This window comes from Silene latifolia, chromosome 9, assembly GCF_048544455.1.
Source record: "Silene latifolia isolate original U9 population chromosome 9, ASM4854445v1, whole genome shotgun sequence".
Classification (NCBI taxonomy): domain Eukaryota; kingdom Viridiplantae; phylum Streptophyta; class Magnoliopsida; order Caryophyllales; family Caryophyllaceae; genus Silene; species Silene latifolia.
The window spans coordinates 193,503,699-193,521,885 of record NC_133534.1 but is presented as its reverse complement, the minus strand read 5'-3'; positions in this window follow the sequence as shown (position 1 = coordinate 193,521,885).

Sequence of the window (18,187 nt, the reverse complement as noted above, 5' to 3'; positions counted from 1 at the left end):
TCTATTTAGCTTCTGGAGTCGTGAACTTGGCCGAGTAGTCTCATTACTCGACTGAGTATCCTTTACTCGGCCTAGTACGCCATGTACTCGGCCGAGTACCTCAGTGGGCGGCCGTTTTGAGTCGTTGGCTATGTCCTTACCTTTATTTTGAGTCGGTGGCTATGCTCTTACATTGTTTTGAGTCGTAGTGTATGTACACATGTATGTTTTGGGTCTTAAAGCGTTCTTTTATATATGTGACGGTCTGGATACGTAAGTTACCAAAGGCTATGACAAGGAGAATTTCGGCTTGTGAAGGACATATGATGGGTAAGGAAGACATGTGTTAATATGGTTGTGAGGGATAGTGGAAAAGGAAAGAGAGGAATGATGAGCTAATCAAGGTAAGGAACATGTTGGTGAGATATGGTGAGTGATATAGTAGTGTGTTGAGTAATATAAAAGTCAGTGTTTATGGGCAAGAGTGATATAAGTGTAAAGAAATGTGAGGATGAAAGATCGAGATGAGGGATGCGAATAGTGGCAAATTGGGATGTGTAAGGATTTATATAGGGAGATGGTTAGGATTGTGCTGCTTAAGGATATATGTAATGAAAGGTTGCTTTAGAGGGATGAAGTAGAGGGGTATTTCGTGAACGTAGATGGAGTTATGTCGCGACGTGAATTTGTAGATAGTGACTGAGTTTGGGAATTTGGAATATCAAGGGGTGAGCCTAGTGTGTAATTCTTTGGGAAATTAACGGTATGAGGTAAAGTTTTGGTTTTCTAGTGATACGAAAGGGAGATACGACTAATTGAAGAGTAACTGTTAGTGTGAGGACTTGATGTGACAAAGATAAGTGAGAAGTAAGATGAGAGAGGATAAATGATAAGAAGAATGATAAGATGTTGATATGAATTAAGGGAATTAGAGTTGTGGAGCTATGGAAAAATAAACAAATTACTAAAGAGTTAAGTAGAAAAAGAAAGGAGATGAACTATTAATTGGTATTATTGAGTAAAAAGGGGGAAATAGGGATGGAAGTAAGCCAGAATTAAGGAGCATGAAGGTAGGAAATTATGGAAATGTACGATAGCCTCACTAGAGGGTGTGAGTTAATGGTTATATAGGAGAGAAGGACGACATGTTAGCCGTGAGTGTCGAGGTATTAATGGAATGAGAAGCTTGTAGAGTGCTTGCACGATCTGAGATTTTGGTAGAGAATGGCAACGATATGATAAAGGATAGAATTGGGAATAATGTTGAGGTAGATTTTGTTGATGGATTGGATGTTCGTTATTTGAGAGGATAACCAAAGAGAGGAAACCGATTGTTATATTAAGAAGTGATAGTAAGAGAGTAGTCACATGAAGGATGTTGGTGTCATAGTATTGTCACTAGTGGTTGAGGATGATGTTACTTTAAGGAAGTTAGTTGTTCTAATGAGGTTGATTTTGTGGAGGTGATTAGTATGTTTGGTTGTGAGGGAGTATAAGGTGTGGATATATGAGGTGTTCGCTGGAAGTTGGGTACTGATGTTATGGCTACATTTGTCGGAGGGGTGATAATTATGTGAATGAGAGGATATGTTATGAAAGGCACCTTAGTTAAGTCCGGATGAGAGGTATTTATTATCAAGTGGTAACTTACGAGATCAGGATTGGCTAGTTAGATTCGATTATGGGTCCATGGGATGTGTAAAACTTTGTGTGAGGTCCTGGCCTCACGAGTATTTGTGTGACGTGATAGTTACGAGTCGTTATATGTGTGTTCCGCGTCATATGTTATACTTATATGTGTATGTATGATATCTGTAAGTGATGGTGTGAGGTTCCGGCCTCAAGAGTCTTGGTATGGATAATATTCATAAGGTTGGTATTTGTGATCCCGTCTAATATGCTGCGTCGTGATCTGGTAGAGCAGTTTTAAGAAAGTTTTGTGGTCAAGGAAGTTGTGCTGAGTCAGTGTTATGAGATTGTAAAAGTTGTGATGGCTATCGATGTGGTTTTTACGCATTGTGCACGGTAATTCGTGTTGTGATACGAGTATTTTCGTGTTGTCACGGATCGTTGTTTATTTGCTGTTATTTCTTGTCAGTGTCGGTCGGGGCATATAGACCGTTGTGTTGTTTCCCGATGTTTCTTGCCAGTGTCGGTATGGGTATGTTCCTATTGGTTTGTATAGAGGATTATATGAAAGAGAGTTGGGTATGGTTTTGTTGTTGTCATGGTAAAGTAATATTCTGTTAATGGGACAACGTTGTGAGAGGTTGTTGGAGTACTTTTTATCATGTTTTAGATGAGGCATTGGTGGACATAGTCGTGGCAAGATAATTGTAGAGCATGTGTGGTATTGAACTGGAACTACGTGTGGTTTAACACCTTTTCTTGGGACAGCGAGTACGGAGTTTTGGGACTTAGCATCATGTCAAGTTAAGGGTGAGTTTTGTGGTAATAAAGAAGATGAACTTGAGAAGCTAATGTAAGTATGTGTAACACTTGAGGATTGTGACATAAGATTGTGGAGATGAGTGTATATGTATATAGAAGTATGTCGTGTTGTGGTATTGTAGAAGAGATAGATTAGTGGTTATACTGAGGATTTTATGATATATGTTATGGGAGTACGGAATAATTGGAGGCACGAGAACTGTTAAAGAAAGAGAGTCCTGGATATAAGAATGGTTGTAGGTGTTGAGGTTATAGTGGGTTATCGTTGTCATGCAGTAGTAATGAGGATTATCGGAGGTATAACAAAGGACCTAGTATTAGTGAGTTACGAGGACGTAACATTTATCTTAAGAGGAGTAGGATGCGACAAGAGAGTTTGATGGTCATACAGATTGCAATTGGAAGTTTGAGTGTTGGTGTAGAATAAGGATGGATTTGTGTGATTGTCATACAGGTAATTGCAGTGCTCGTAGTAGTATGATGTTATGAGTATGATGTTATGAGTGTGGATAAACTTCGAGGACGAAGTTCGTTTTAAGGATGGTAGAATGTAACATTCCGTTTTGATGATTTATCTTATTTTGAGGATTGTCTTGGTATTGAGTTGCTAGTGAGTGTTATGGAAGTGAGACAAGGTTGGCAACATTATATTGTGGTTATTCGATAATATTATGGAGTCAATATCGAGAGGATATGTTATCTAGTAAGCGTGGTTGGTGGAGTTAGTGTTAGGTGTCCATGTTTTATAGGTTGGGTTGGAACTTCGGGGACGAAGTTCTTTTTAAGGGGGGAAGACTGTAATACTACGGATTTTATAGGCTGGTACTCGACCGAGTATGGCCTACTCGGTCGAGTAAAGTGTGTCGTGATCCCTGTTTGGCTACTGCCTAGGAATACTCGGCCGAGTATGTGGAATACTCGACCGAGTAGAGGGTACTCGGCTGAGTATACTGTATACTCGACCGAGTATCCGGTCTGTCGAGTGTTTTTCCGCGGTTTGATTTGGAAATGATTAGGGCATTATATATTACGCTAGACAGTTTCTAATTACGCTTTACAAACCTAAAAACATTATATGATTAGTGTGTCGTGGTCCCTGTTTGGCTACTGCCTAGGAATACTCGGCCGAGTATGTGGAATACTCGACCGAGTAGAGGGTACTCCGCCGAGTATACTCTATACTCGACCGAGTATCCGGTCTGTCGAGTGTTTTTCCGCGGTTTGATTTGGAAATGATTAGGGCATTATATATTACGCTAGACAGTTTCTAATTACGTTTTACAAACCTAAAAACATTCTACGACGCCCTAATCATCTCCGAATCTCTCCTTGTGTGTGGGTGATCATAGCAATTGCATTCATTCCTTTTGATTCATCGTCGGTAAATCCCCATCTTCATATTCACTGATTTATATTTTAGGGTTTGTTCTTGATTATGAATTGGGGGAAATGGGGGTTTTGCAGTTAGTGATTGTATTATGTGATTGTTGGTGTAGGTGACGATGTGGTATTTGTTATGCATTTGTATGGTTGATTGCAGCGTAAGCGGATTGCGAAAAGGTAGGGTTTTCCCTATTTAGTTACTGTTGATCGATTAAGACTGTGTTTGTTTTGTAATTGTTGTTATCTGCTGATCATCGAAGTGTGGGGTGTTGTGGTGACGGTGGTGGTGTTGTTGTGTTGTGACGGTGGTGGTGTTATGACAGCTGTGATGCTGTGGTGTGTGTGATTATGGTGGAGTCACTTGCGGGAGTGGCTTCACACCCTAGTTCGCCCTCCGTGGAACCCGTCACGGGAGGGGATGTGCACATTAAGGGACAGGGATTGTTAGTCGCTCGTTGATGAGCTGGACTTGGTGGGGATGGACTACGGTCCTCTACCGGCGGAGTGGATTACCTGTTGCAATGGGTAATACGGCAGGGCTACACACTTCGGTGTGTAATCAGTTACTGTGGAGGATGATCAGCCAGTTTCATTGTTTGTTTGTCTTATCTTGATTGAACGGTACTGACCCCGTTGTTGTTGTTTTGTAAAACATGCGGTGGTCCATTCGGGGATGGTGAGCAGATTATGACAGGTAATGCATATGTGTAGCTTTGGGACAGTCATGGGGAGTCATCACTTCGAGTCTAGCTTCCGCTGTTACGAGTTTAGCTGTATTTGATTTCAGTTGTATTGAGTTCCTTACACTTTTATTTTGAGTTAGTCTGAGATTATGTAATCGTTAAACTCTTCATACTTTAATAGAGTTGTTTGGATTGTTCCTTTTGATATACTAACCTCGGGCAACCGAGATGGTAACAACCTCTCAGGCTAGGGTAGTCCTTGGTAAGGTACCTTGGTATGAGGGGGTGTTACATCTATGATATTCGCATTACGTATTTTCGTCCCAGAACTTGGATTTTTTTTTCAGGTTCAGGCGTAGGGCCTATGGGCTGAAGCTTACCTTGTTTCATCAATCTCTTTAGAGCATTGGAGTATGTGTCCCCAATATTTGTGAACTTTCTTGGTGGGGTACTCTTCTTAGATGGTTCGAGAAGGTTAACTTCATCAGTCTTGCTAGTAGAGCCGTAAGAACGACTTGTTGAACCTTGATATCCACGACCTACCGTTTTGGACAAGAGCCCTTTACGGATGTCATCTTCGATCCATGTTCCTAGTGCAGTTAAGTCTTTGAAGGTCTTAATATTTTGGTACCTAAAACGACTTGCATAGATGGGCTTCAAATTGTCCACGAATTTCTCCACGAGGGTAGCTTCACCTGGACGTTCAACAAGTTGGGTACTAGTCTTCCTCCACATACTTAGGAAGTCGGTGAAACCTTCTTTGTCATTTTGGGTAAGAACCTCTATAGTGCGCATATTGACTTGGATTTCGGCATTATCTACATATTGCTTAGCAAACTTAACTGTGGCATCGTCCCATGTGGCAATCTTCTTGTGCTCTAGAGAATAGAACCATTGTCTCGGGATGGTGTCAAGAGATGAAGGAAAGATCCTTAAGAACATCTCGGATTTTATGCCTTTGATAGACATGTAATCCTTGAAAGCACGGATATGGTTCAAAGGGTTTTCATGCCCCTTGAATTTAGGGATATCCATCATATTGAAGTGGTTGGCAATTTGGAATTCACGGCCTCATATTTGCGATTATTCTCCCTATAGATATCATCCCCTTTGAGATACATCATTTGTTCCTCCAAGTATTGGAGTCGTTTCTCAGCTGCAGTCATACCTACAGGAGGGTTAACCTCATGTGCTCCCATAAAAGGATTTTCATTCCCGAAGTTATTAACGAATTCATCAGACACTTTACTTTCTCGAGGGGGCAACCTAGTTTTCACAGCAACTATTCGACCCTCGATTGTGTAGAGGCGATCATACACTTGGTCTTGGGTGACTTGGAGACGAGTTAGCGCGGCTAGGATTTGATCATTACCATTCAGAGGTTGGTTGTTGCTCACGTCGCTTGTATCAGGCATCTTGGAAACTGAACAATAGATCGACGACGAATCAAAACATGATCGACCATTCTAGCACACTTACTCAAAAAAACGTTTGGACTTGTGGAGTAGGAGTGTGCTACTTCTGTTAAGTGAGTTTTTAAAGAAAAGACAAAGCTTGAAAATGTTGGTCCTAGTCAACTGTAGTGTAGTTGTAGGAGTGGACTCGAAGTGAAGTTTTGAAACGGACTTTGAGGCCCGAACTTTGACTTGACAATTGGACAGAGTTTTGACTTATTTGCGCTAATATTGGGCCTTATTTTCGAAAACTTTACATTTTGAAAGAGATTTTGTTTTTATAAAAATCGTCATGGTTTTGTTTCGAAATGGTGATCACATATGGTACAAGCATTTATACAGGCATTATAACGGGATGTTGAGTGCATTTAAAAGGGTTTTGGTTTAAAGGGTGGGTTTCCATACCGAACAATCAAACCCGGGGTCTGTGGAGAGGCTCGTACCAAACAAGAGTAAGGCCGATTCCTAATCCATTTTCTCGAGTAGTAAAAGTCCTTGATACAAACAAGAGTAAGTACCATGGTATGGATGACGTCAATCGCTATCCATCCTTAGGCCCAAATAAGGATTTGGACCGTCTAGACGGGACGATTGGTCGAATGGGTTGGGTTGGGCCTAGGAAGGCCGAATAAACGGTCTAGGAAAACCGAGTTATGAAAACCAACAACTGTCTTGTACAAACTATTCCCTAACCTTGTTCAAGTTTCACCCTTGGCTACACATAAGTGTATTATTCCCCAGTAGAGTCGCCAAACTGTGGATGCGGGCCCACGGGGGCGAAAAGCGAGCAAGCTTTTTATGCATTTGTGGAGTCGCCACCAATTTATTGTCGAAAATTGGAAACCGTTCGAATACCTCGTGTCATGTCAGGACACAAAGTAGTGACATGAAAACCAAGAACTCGTTACCCTTAGCATTCTATGTCTAGAATGACTCTCGTGGATGCCAATGAACACGGGTGTTCACAGAGATCTAGAGTAAGGGGTGAGGGTACGTATTAAGAAGCTCCTTTGATCGAACACCTAATCCCGCCCGCCTTGATAGCGGCCTCTACTATTGATTAGGGAAATTGTCTATACTCGATATGTTGAAGGTTATATGCATGCAATGCAACAAGCAATAAATTAATCCTAACATGTGAAGATTTACTAAGTCGGTAAACACGTAATTTAGCATGTAATTAATGTCGAAGTAGAATTTAATGTTGATTACATGTGAGAGCATATAAGCAATACGATAAAAGATATACAATAAAAATACAATAAAGAAAATTACAATAATTACATTGGGTTTATTGATTTACGTCGAAAATACATTTGAAACGAATGGTTTTTAGAAAAGAAAGAATGAATAAATAAACGAACAGATTATTAGTGATAATACGAGTAATAGTTAATTAAATACGTAATTAATAAACTAGGTCAAAGCAGAAACGGGAGTTCAAGGACAGAAATCAACCCGGAATAGGCGCAGCAGAGTTGCGTCACTTGGAAGAGGCGCAACAGTCGCTGCGTCTGTTCCTTAGCTTAGTTCTGGCCGTGAAGCCGGAATTGCAAGTCGTTAATGTTCATTGGTAAATTTAATGATCGATTATGAATAATTTACTCGGATGGAATTGATTAACAGGTTATTTACATATGATTGAGTCATAAAAACAATAAAACATGGATAAAATTAATTGAAACGAATTAATTACAAGATTAAAAGTTTAATTATGAGAATTAATAACAAAAATTAAACTAAAACAAATTAATTAGATTACAGGTTATTAATGACGAACTAACGATGATGATGATAAATAACAGATGCAAATATATCAAAGGATGAATTCCAGAGACTTGATATTAATGAATCGAACCTCTAAAACCCGAATTGATTTGAATGGCGAAAACCCGCAAATATGGATTATAAGGGATTTAAGTCGGGATTTTGAAAGATGAATTAAACATTAATGATTTACATGTTAAAATTATCATACTCGAATTATTATGTTAAAAGAAATATGAACAATTGATAACGAAGCAAAAACAATAAGACGAACAAAAGACGAAGGAAGAAGAAAGGAAGCAGGAACTGCAGCAGTCTCAGGAAGAGGCGCAGCAGGTGCTGCGTCCCTTCGAAGAGGCGCAGCAGTTGATGCGTCCTTTCTCGACATTTGTCTCCTGATAATCCGTAAAAAAGGGTTTGAAATAGGGTTTTATAAATCGGTTTTAAGAGTATTTTCGACATAAATCTTACAATTGATGATTACAATAATAAAGAACAATAATAAAAGAAGGATTTACACCCTCAGACTTACATGTTTGACGAAACGAGATTAACTAAGTTAACGTTTAGTGATTGCTCGACTCGAATGTACGACGAAAGTGCCCTCTAGGAGGAAAACGAATAAGATTGATTAAAGTTGATTGATGTGGAGTTGGTCAAATTGGTCGGTCATGCAAAACGAGGCTGGTACTCTGAAAAATCCGAGCTTACGTGGTCGAAATTGGTGGAGTCACTTGCGAGAGTGGCTTCACACCCTAGTTCGCCCTCCGTGGAACCCGTCACGGGAGGGGATGTGCACATTAAGGGACAGGGATTGTTAGTCGCTCGTTGATGAGCTGGACTTGGTGGGGATGGACTGCGGTCCCCTACCGGCGGAGTGGATTACCTGTTGCAATGGGTAATACGGCAGGGCTACACACTTCGGTGTGTAGTCAGTTACTGTGGAGGATGATTAGACAGTTACATTGTTTGTTTGTCTTATCTTGATTGAACGGTACTGACCCCGTTGTTGTTGTTTTGTAAAACATGCGGTGGTCCATTTGGGGATGGTGAGCAGATTATGACAGGTAATGCAGATGTGTAGCTTTGGGACAGTCATGGGGAGTCATCACTTCGAGTCTAGCTTCCGCTGTTACGAGTTTAGCTGTATTTGATTTCAGTTATATTGAGTTCCTTACACTTTTATTTTGAGTTAGTCTGAGATTATGTAATCGTTAAACTCTTCATACTTTAATAAAGTTGTTTGGATTGTTCCTTTTGATATACTAACCTCGGGCAACCGAGATGGTAACAACCTCTCAGGCTAGGGTAGTCCTTGGTAAGGTACCTTGGTATGAGGGGGTGTTACATCTCTGATATTCGCAGTACGAATTTTCGTCCTAGAACTTGGATTTTTTTTCTGGTTCAGGCGTAGGGCCTATGGGCTGAAGCTTACTTTGTTTCATCAATCTCTTTAGAGCATTGGAGTATGTGTCCCCAATATTTGTGAACTTTCTTGGTGGGGTACTCTTCTTAGATGGTTCGAGAAGGTTAACTTCATCAGTCTTGCTAGTAGAGCCGTAAGAACGACTTGTTGAGCCTTGATATCCACGACCTACCGTTTTAGACAAGAGCCCTTTACGGATGTCATCTTCGATCCGTGTTCCTAGTACAGTTAAGTCTTTGAAGGTCTTAATATTTTGGTACCTAAAATGACTTGCATAGATGGGCTTCAAATTGTCCACGAATTTCTCCACGAGGGTAGCTTCACCTGGACGTTCAACAAGTTGGGTACTAGTCTTCCTCCACATACTTAGGAAGTCGGTGAAACCTTCTTTATCATTTTGGGTAAGAACCTCTATAGTGCGCATATTGACTTGGATTTCGGCATTATCTACATATTGCTTAGCAAACTCAATTGTGGCATCGTCCCATGTGGCAATCTTCTTGTGCCCTAGAGAATAGAACCATTGTCTCGGGATGGTGTCAAGAGATGAAGGAAAGATCCTTAAGAACATCTCGGATTTAATGCCTTTGATAGACATGTAATCCTTGAAAGCACGGATATGGTTCAAAGGGTTTTCATGCCCCTTGAATTTAGGGATATCCATCATATTGAAGTTGGTTGGCAATTTGGAATTCACGGCCTCATATTTGCGATTATTCTCCCTATAGATATCATCCCCTTTGAGATACATCAATTGTTCCTCCAAGTATTGGAGTCGTTTCTCAGCTGCAGTCATACCTACGGGAGGGTTAACCTCATGTGCTCCCATAAAAGGATTTTCATTCCCGAAGTTATTCACGAATTCATCAGACACTTTACTTTCTCGAGGGGGCAACCTAGTTTCCACAGCAACTATTCGGCCCTCGATTGTGTAGAGGCGATCATACACTTGGTCTTGGGTGACTTGGAGACGGGTTAGCGCGGCTAGGATTTGATCATTACCATTCAGAGGTTTGTTGTTGCTAACGTCGCTTGTATCAGTCATCTTGGAAACTGAACAATAGATCGACGACGAATCAAAACATGATCGACCATTCTAGCACACTTACTCAAAAAAACGTTTTGACTTGTGGAGTGGGAGTGTGCCACTTGTGTTAAGTGAGTTTTTAAAGAAAAGACAAAGCTTGAAAATGTTGGTCCTAGTCAACTGTAGTGTAGTTGTAAGACTGGACTCGAAGTGAAGTTTTGAAACGGACTTTGAGGCCCGAACTTTGACTTGACAATTGGATAGAGTTTTGATTGGTTTTGCGCTAATATTGGGCCTTATTTTCGAAAACTTTACATTTTGAAAGAGATTTTGTTTTTACAAAAATCGTCATGGTTTTGTTTAGAAATGGTGATCACATATGGTACAAGCATTTATACATGCATTATAACGGGATGCTGAGTGCATTTAAAAGCGTTTTGGTTTAAAGGGTGGGTTGCCAAACCGAACAATCAAACCCGGGGTCTGTGGAGAGGCTCGTACCAAACAAGAGTAAGGCCGATTCCTAGTCCATTTCCTCGAGTAGTGAAAGTCCTTGATACAAACAAGAGTAAGTACCATGGTATGGATGACGTCAATCGCTATCCATCCTTAGGCCCAAATAAGGATTTGAACCGTCTAGACGGGACGATTGGTCGAATGGGTTGAGTTGGGCCTAGGAAGGCCGAATAAACGGTCTAGGAAGACCGAGTTATGAAAACCAACAACTGTCTTGTACAAACTATTCCCTAACCTTGTTCAAGTTTCACCCTTGGCTACACGTAAGTGTATTATTCCCCAGCAGAGTCGCCAAACTGTGGATGCGGGCCCGCGGGGGCAAAAAGAGAGCAAGCTTTTTATGCATTTGTGGAGTCGCCGCCAATTTATTGTGGAAAATTGGAAACCGTTCGAATACCTCGTGTAATGTCAAGACACAAAGTAGTGACATGAACACCAAGAAATCGTTACCCTTAGCATTCTATGTCTAGAATGACTCTCGTGGATGCCAATGAACACGGGTGTTCACAGAGATCTAGAGTAAGGGGTGAGGGTACGTATTAGGAAGCTCTTTTGATCGAACACCTAATCCCGCCCGCCTCGATAGCGGCCTCTACTATTGATTAGGGAAATTGTCTATACTCGATATGTTGAAGGTTATATGCATGCAATGCAACAAGCAATAAATTAATCCTAACATGTGAAGATTTACTAAGTCGGTAAACACGTAATTTAGCATGTAATTAATGTCGAAGTAGAATTTAATGTTGATTACATGTGAGAGCATATAAGCAATACGATAAAAGACATACAATAAAAATACAATAAAGAAAATATCAATAATTACATTGGGTTTATTGATTTACGTCGAAAATACATTTGAAACGGATGGTTTTTAGAAAAGAAAGAATGAATAAATAAACGAACAGATTATGAGTGATAATACGAGTAATAGTTAATTAAATACGTAATTAATAAACTAGGTCAAAGCAGAAACGGGAGTTCAGAGACAGAAATCAACCCGGAACAGGCGCAGCAGAGCTGCGTCACTTGGAAGAGGCGCAACAGTCGCTGCGTCTGTTCCTGAGCTCAGTTCTGGCCGTGAAGCCGGAATTGCAAGTCGTTAATGTTCATTGGTAAATTTAATGATCGATTATGAATAATTTACTCGGATGAAAGTGATTAACAGATTATTTACATATGATTGAGTCATAAAAACAATAAAACATGGATAAAATTAATTGGAACGAATTAATTACAAGATTAAAAGGTTAATTATGAGAATTAATAACAAAAATTAAACTAAAACAAATTAATTAGATTGACAGGTTATTAATGACGAACTAACTATGATGATGATAAATAACAGATGAAAATATATCAAAGGATGAATTCCAGAGACTTGATATTAATGAATCGAACCTCTAAAATCCGAATTGATTTGAATGGCGAAAACCCGCAAATATGGATTATAAGGGATTTAAGTCGGGATTTTGAAAGATGAATTAAACATTAATGATTTACATGTTAAAATTATCATACTCGAATTATTATGTTAAAAGAAATATGAACAATTGATAACGAAGTAAAAACAATAAGACGAACAAAAGACGAAGGAAGAAGAAAGGAAGCAGGAACTGCGGCAGTCTCAGGAATAGGCGCAGCAGGTGCTGCATCCCTTCGAAGAGGCGCAGTAGTTGCTGCGTCGTTTCTCGACATTTGTCTCCTGATAATCCGTAAAAAAGGGTTTGAAATAGGGTTTTATAAATCGGTTTTAAGAGTATTTTCGACATAAATCTTTCAATTGATGATTACAATAATAAAGAACAATAATAAAAGAAGGATTTACACCCTCAGACTTACATGTTTGACGAAACGAGATTAACTAAGTTAACGTTTAGTGATTGCTCGACTCGAATGTACGACGAAAGTGCCCTCTAGGAGGAAAACGAATAAGATTGATTAAAGTTGATTGATGTGGAGTTGGTCAAATTGGTCGGTCATGCAAAACGAGGCTGATACTCTGAAAGATCCGAGCTTACGTGGTCGAAAGTTCAAGCACGTACACGCCAAAAAGTAAGAACGTGGTCTAGAATGCAAAGGGAGAAGAGAAGGGCGGACACTCGCGTGAGAAATATGTGAGACCGAAGGTCTCTATTTATACTAATCACACGGAGAAAATTAGGGTTTCGGAGAAACTTTGGAAGTGAATCTCGAAAAGATATGAAAAATACGCAGAAAAGGACTGAGGAAGAGGCGCAGCAAGCACTGCGTCTCTTGGAAGAGGCGCAACACCTGCTGCGTCCTTTCCTCAAAGGTTTCCTCCTGCGGAGGAAAGATTTCCGTGTTTCTATTATGGAATAGCGGATTAATCTTATTTCCTTAATATTTTATATGATAATTTCAGGATATATTTTACCAAAGATTAAAAGATTGGAAATATGGAATAGAAATATCCGAAACGTTCCAGAATATTCTGACTCGGCATTTTAAACGGTTATTAGAAAATGAAGACGGTTTTTGATCCGGACTCCAAATGAACTCTAATTAATGTCAAAACGACCGTATCGGCGCGTAGATGACAACCATGAGGTAGACACAAGTGTTTGAGCAAGCAATTGATGATAAACTTACGAACTGTCATAAATCGTTCCGCGTACCAAACATGCGGCCCAATCATCACCGGGTGGTTTGCGGGAGGTGTAGAAATGAGGTATCTACAGTCGGACGATCTTTGGCCGTAAAGAACCCAACAATGTTAATAACATTGTGTTGTCTATTCTTGAGGGCTATCTGAACATCGATAGCGAGGGCCCCTTTGTCCTGAACATTGCCTATTTGACTGCTCAATATTTTCATTTCGTGGGGCAGAAGAAGGTGGGCACCATTGTCTGTGGTGGCATAGCTACCTTTCTTGCCCGTTCTATCTTCCCCGCCTTCCCTCGTGACTTAGCACATATCGACACTGATCGGTACCTCGACATTTCTACTATGATGTCTATGTTTTGGCTTGCTTCTAACCAGTGGACTTGGAAGATTTATGGTTCCTTGTCCGAGACCTTACCTTGCACTACCCTACCCCGTCTTGTCCCTTTGCCTACTGTTAGGGGAAGGATACCTCCACCCTTGCCCTTATACCACCTCACACTTGCTCCACCTCTTACTATTTCCGCTTCTAAGAAGCGGAAGAGACCTGAGACCCGAGAGGGATCCACACTGTCTACGGGTGGCCAGACTTCCACGACCACTGACACGTCTGTCGCGTACCTGTCAAAAATAAACCAACTGGTTCCAACTAACTAATATAGCTAGGGAAGTCGGGTCGAATCCACAGAGAGGTAGGAACTTTTCTGCTAACTAAGTTCGCCAAGGTAACCAAATTGGGGGTTTATAAATTGTGATTTCTAAACTAGAAGAGTAAGGGAAAGAGAAATTAAAGGGAGGAGGTTGACAGATAAAGGAGAATAGCTAAGACAAGCGGTTCACCATAATTATCTGGTCGAGTAATCTAGGTCCCAGGTCAATGCAGTACGGTCTAGGGGGTAGCGAACGTCACCTTTCGGTCCTTAATTCACCCTAAGGTGTAAACAGTTTAACTTTCGCCCTCGCTGCAATACTCTATTGTTCGCTACTAGTCTCCCTCTTCCAACCTTTCGGTCCAGGTCAAGGTCCACTAAGAATAAGGGTCTAATTGCGTCGACTCAATTAGGCAATTACAGTTATTTGTAGCATTTAAACAACAAAGACGGTACCGGTATTGACCTAGTAATTTGATTACTCTCCCTTCAAATCATGGGTCCCCTATAGTCTTAGCATAGGGATTTAGCTACTCATAATTATCAGATTAACAAATACAATAACCAAACAATTCAAACTAAACATGATGAATAATCTAATTGATTGAACGATTATCAAGTAAAGAGAGAAAAGGAATTAAAAGCAATAAATACGATAAGGAAATAATTAAATTGATAATACCGAATCCGAGTAGCAAGGTAGAGAGTAGAATTCCCAAAAGAACAGTGACAAAAGTAACAGATGAAATGTACGTAGTAAAGAAGATGGGAGTAACGTAGTGTTCTCCTCAGTCTTATACTGAAAAATTGTCTTAAACCTAATCTATGGACTGATTACAAAAGCCCATAAAAGATTAGGCGGAAATAAACCAAAAACACACGAAATCCTCTCGATCGAGTAAGATGATCACTCGATCGAGCTCTAAGTCACTCGATCGAGCTAGCAAGATCCCTCGATCGAGCACTGCTTGCTGAACCTCCTCGATCGACTCCTTAAGCTGGTCGATCGACCAATCTTGAGTGTGTAAAGCATTCGATCGAGTACTAAAGCACTCGATCGAGCTATATAGGCGCAACAGGACTTGAATATCTTCCTTAACTCAGCTCATACGTCCTCCAAGTGTAAGATTCCTAAACTCCGGCTCCTTATTTCCCATGAATGCATACAATTGGGACAATTAAGGCTCGAATTAGCTCCTCCTCGGTCAATTCCTGCAAATTACAATAAATAGACCAAAGTAGAATATTCGGGGGTATTTGTAGCCAGATGCTACATAAAAAACACAGAAATGCGTGTAAAAATGAGGTGAAAACCTTATATAAAAGACACGCATCAAATCTCCCCAAACCAAACCTTTGCTTGTCCCCAAGCAAATATGAATGCAACTAAGGGTGAACAATAGAACGGGACCAACGCATCAGCTACAAATCATCCAATAGAACCAATTTAATGCAACAAAATGACAAAATGGCGACTGAAAAGTGCAAACGAGTTAAATTAATGTTTCAAGCTTACTGAACCGTCGACCTTGCAAGATTCAAAGATGTCGGACTCTCACGGGTCGCTCGTCACTCAAAATCAGGTATAGGGTGAGTATATATGTGAAAGATAGGAAGAAGCAAGACACTCACCTAACTCGACCTATAAGAACATGCATGCAGTTAACATGAATAAAGTCTCTACAACCGTACATACGCATTCCAACCATACTAGTGACCAAGACACGTGCCGAGGACTTATGTTTGGGCTAGTGAGGTAATGGGTAAGAAGGGGCTAAAATGAATTTGGATATGTGGGGTTAATAGCCAGGCTAGCAACAACGGATCCAAATATAGACTGCATCCCAACTTCGTACTCATAACAGCAAGATGAAACGGTGCAAAATTATGCACTAAACTCACCAAACACCAAAAAGTCGTCTACTCCCCATAAAGTATAAATAAGGCATGGGAGTGTGAAACATTGAGCAATTCTCATTCTTTTTCATTCCTTTTTTTTCATTTGAATTTCTTTTCTGTCTCTTTTTTTTTCTTTCTTTCTTTTTTCGTTTTTTTTTTCTTTTCATTTTTTCAATTCAACACATTTTTTTCTTCCTTTCCTTCAATTCTTCCACCATCTTCTGAAACAGATGAAATAACCATATTGCAATAACACATTCCAAGAACTACTCGATACTAGCTTAGCTAGGGTAGGAAATATTATAGAAAGTAGTTGATGGGACAAAAAGGCAATTTGGCTATGTGAGGCTCGTGGGTAGAATGAAATAAGGGGGACTGCCTCTCCTAACACGTGTCACCATCCACAGACCGAATGCATACAGGTATTAAGAAGACTAGACTCATGCTTGTGCAAATTAATGTTACATGTCTTAAAGAGAGTACTACTCACATTCTAAATGAAACCGGTCATGAATGTCACCAGTTTAATAAGCTCTAACCTCAGAATGTACTGTAGCTTGCCGACATAGAGAATCAAGTCTATTCGTTCAGATAAGAGAGAAACAAAAACTCGTAGATTATACACATAATCATGCCAACTGTCTGTCAAGAATATGCAGGGCTCAAGTAAAGATTCAAAGTAGCGTCAATGTTCAAACGTTCTGACTCAATTTAAACATGAAAATTTCGAAAATTTTTTTGAATGTTATGATTTTTATATGATTTTTGAAATTAATTAAAACAACAATGCATGCGGAAATAAATAAATTAAAACAAGCAAAAATGCAAGAAACATGCAGACACAGATATGGATGCATACCTCCCCAAACCAAACCGTACAATGCCCTCATTGTACCAAAAATAGGGAAAGAAATGCAAACTGAAGAGAAAAGAAGGAGTGGAGTCGGAAAACTTACAAAACGTCATATAGCGGGACCTCCCCAAACCGACCATGAACATGGGAGGTCAAAGAAAGTGAAACTGTGGCTTTGTAGACGTAAAACAGCGGCTGGAGATCATAACTGCTTGATCGAGCGTCTGGAACAGCTCGATCGAGTGAACCAGTTAACGAAAGGGATCGATCGAGTGATGATCCACTCGATCGAGCAAGCACGGGTAGGGATCTGGTCGATCGAGGACATAATCCCTCGATCGAGTAGCAGCCGCATCAGAAAGTGCTCGATCGAACACAAAAACCCTTCGATCGAGTACTTTAGCCTGCAAAGGACGCATAAAAGCAAGGAAGGCACAAAAATTGTTCATAAAGCAGCGTCTAATGTCAACGTAAAGCTAAAGAAAAACAAATAAAACAGCAAAAACAAATAGTTCAACAAAAGCACAAATAAAACTGTCCGGGCTGCCTCCCGGAGAGCGCTGGTTTAAGAGGTCCCGCACGACCTTTCTGGTATCAAGTTACTGGCGCGTCGAGCTCGTCGAAGCGCAGGACTTCAACGCGGTTGTCCGCTTCACTCGCCTCATGGTAATGCTTCACGTATTGGCCATTCACCTTGAATCTGTGGCCCTCGGAGTCTTCAAGTTCTACGGATCCAAATTTGGTGACGGCCGTCACCGTGTATGGACCAGTCCACCTGGACTTCAGCTTGCCAGGAAATAGTCTCAACCGGGCATTAAACAGCAACACCTTCTGCCCCACATGAAACTCCCGAGGTAGGATTCTCTTGTCATGCCATCTCTTCGTCTTTTCCTTGTAAATGCGTGAGCTGTCATAGGCATTAAGCCTAAACTCTTCTAATTCATCAAGCTGCAAAAGACGATTCTGACCACACAATTTAGGATCATAATTAAGCTCGCGAATTGCCCACCAGGCCTTACATTCCAGCTCAACAAAAAGTGACACGATTTCCCATAAACTAACCTATAAGGTGATGCACCAATTGGTGTCTTAAAGGCAGTTCTATAAGCCCATAATGTGTCATCTAGCTTAAGACTCCAGTCTTTCCGTGATTTAGAAACTACTTTAGACAAGATCTCTTTCAGCTCGCGATTAGAGACCTCTACTTGACCACTAGTTTGGGGATGATACCCCAAACCACGCCTGTTGGACACCAACTCTAGACAAGATGATGGAAGTGAGTTTCTTTTCCTTAAAATGCATCCCCCCCATCACTAATGACGACCCTAGGGACACCAAAACGGGGGAATATGATCTTTTTGAACATTTTTATTACGGTCTTACCATCACAATGAGGTGAAGCAATTGCCTCAACCCATTTTGACACATAGTCTACACTACTAAAATGTACCCGTTACCTTTATGGACGGAACGG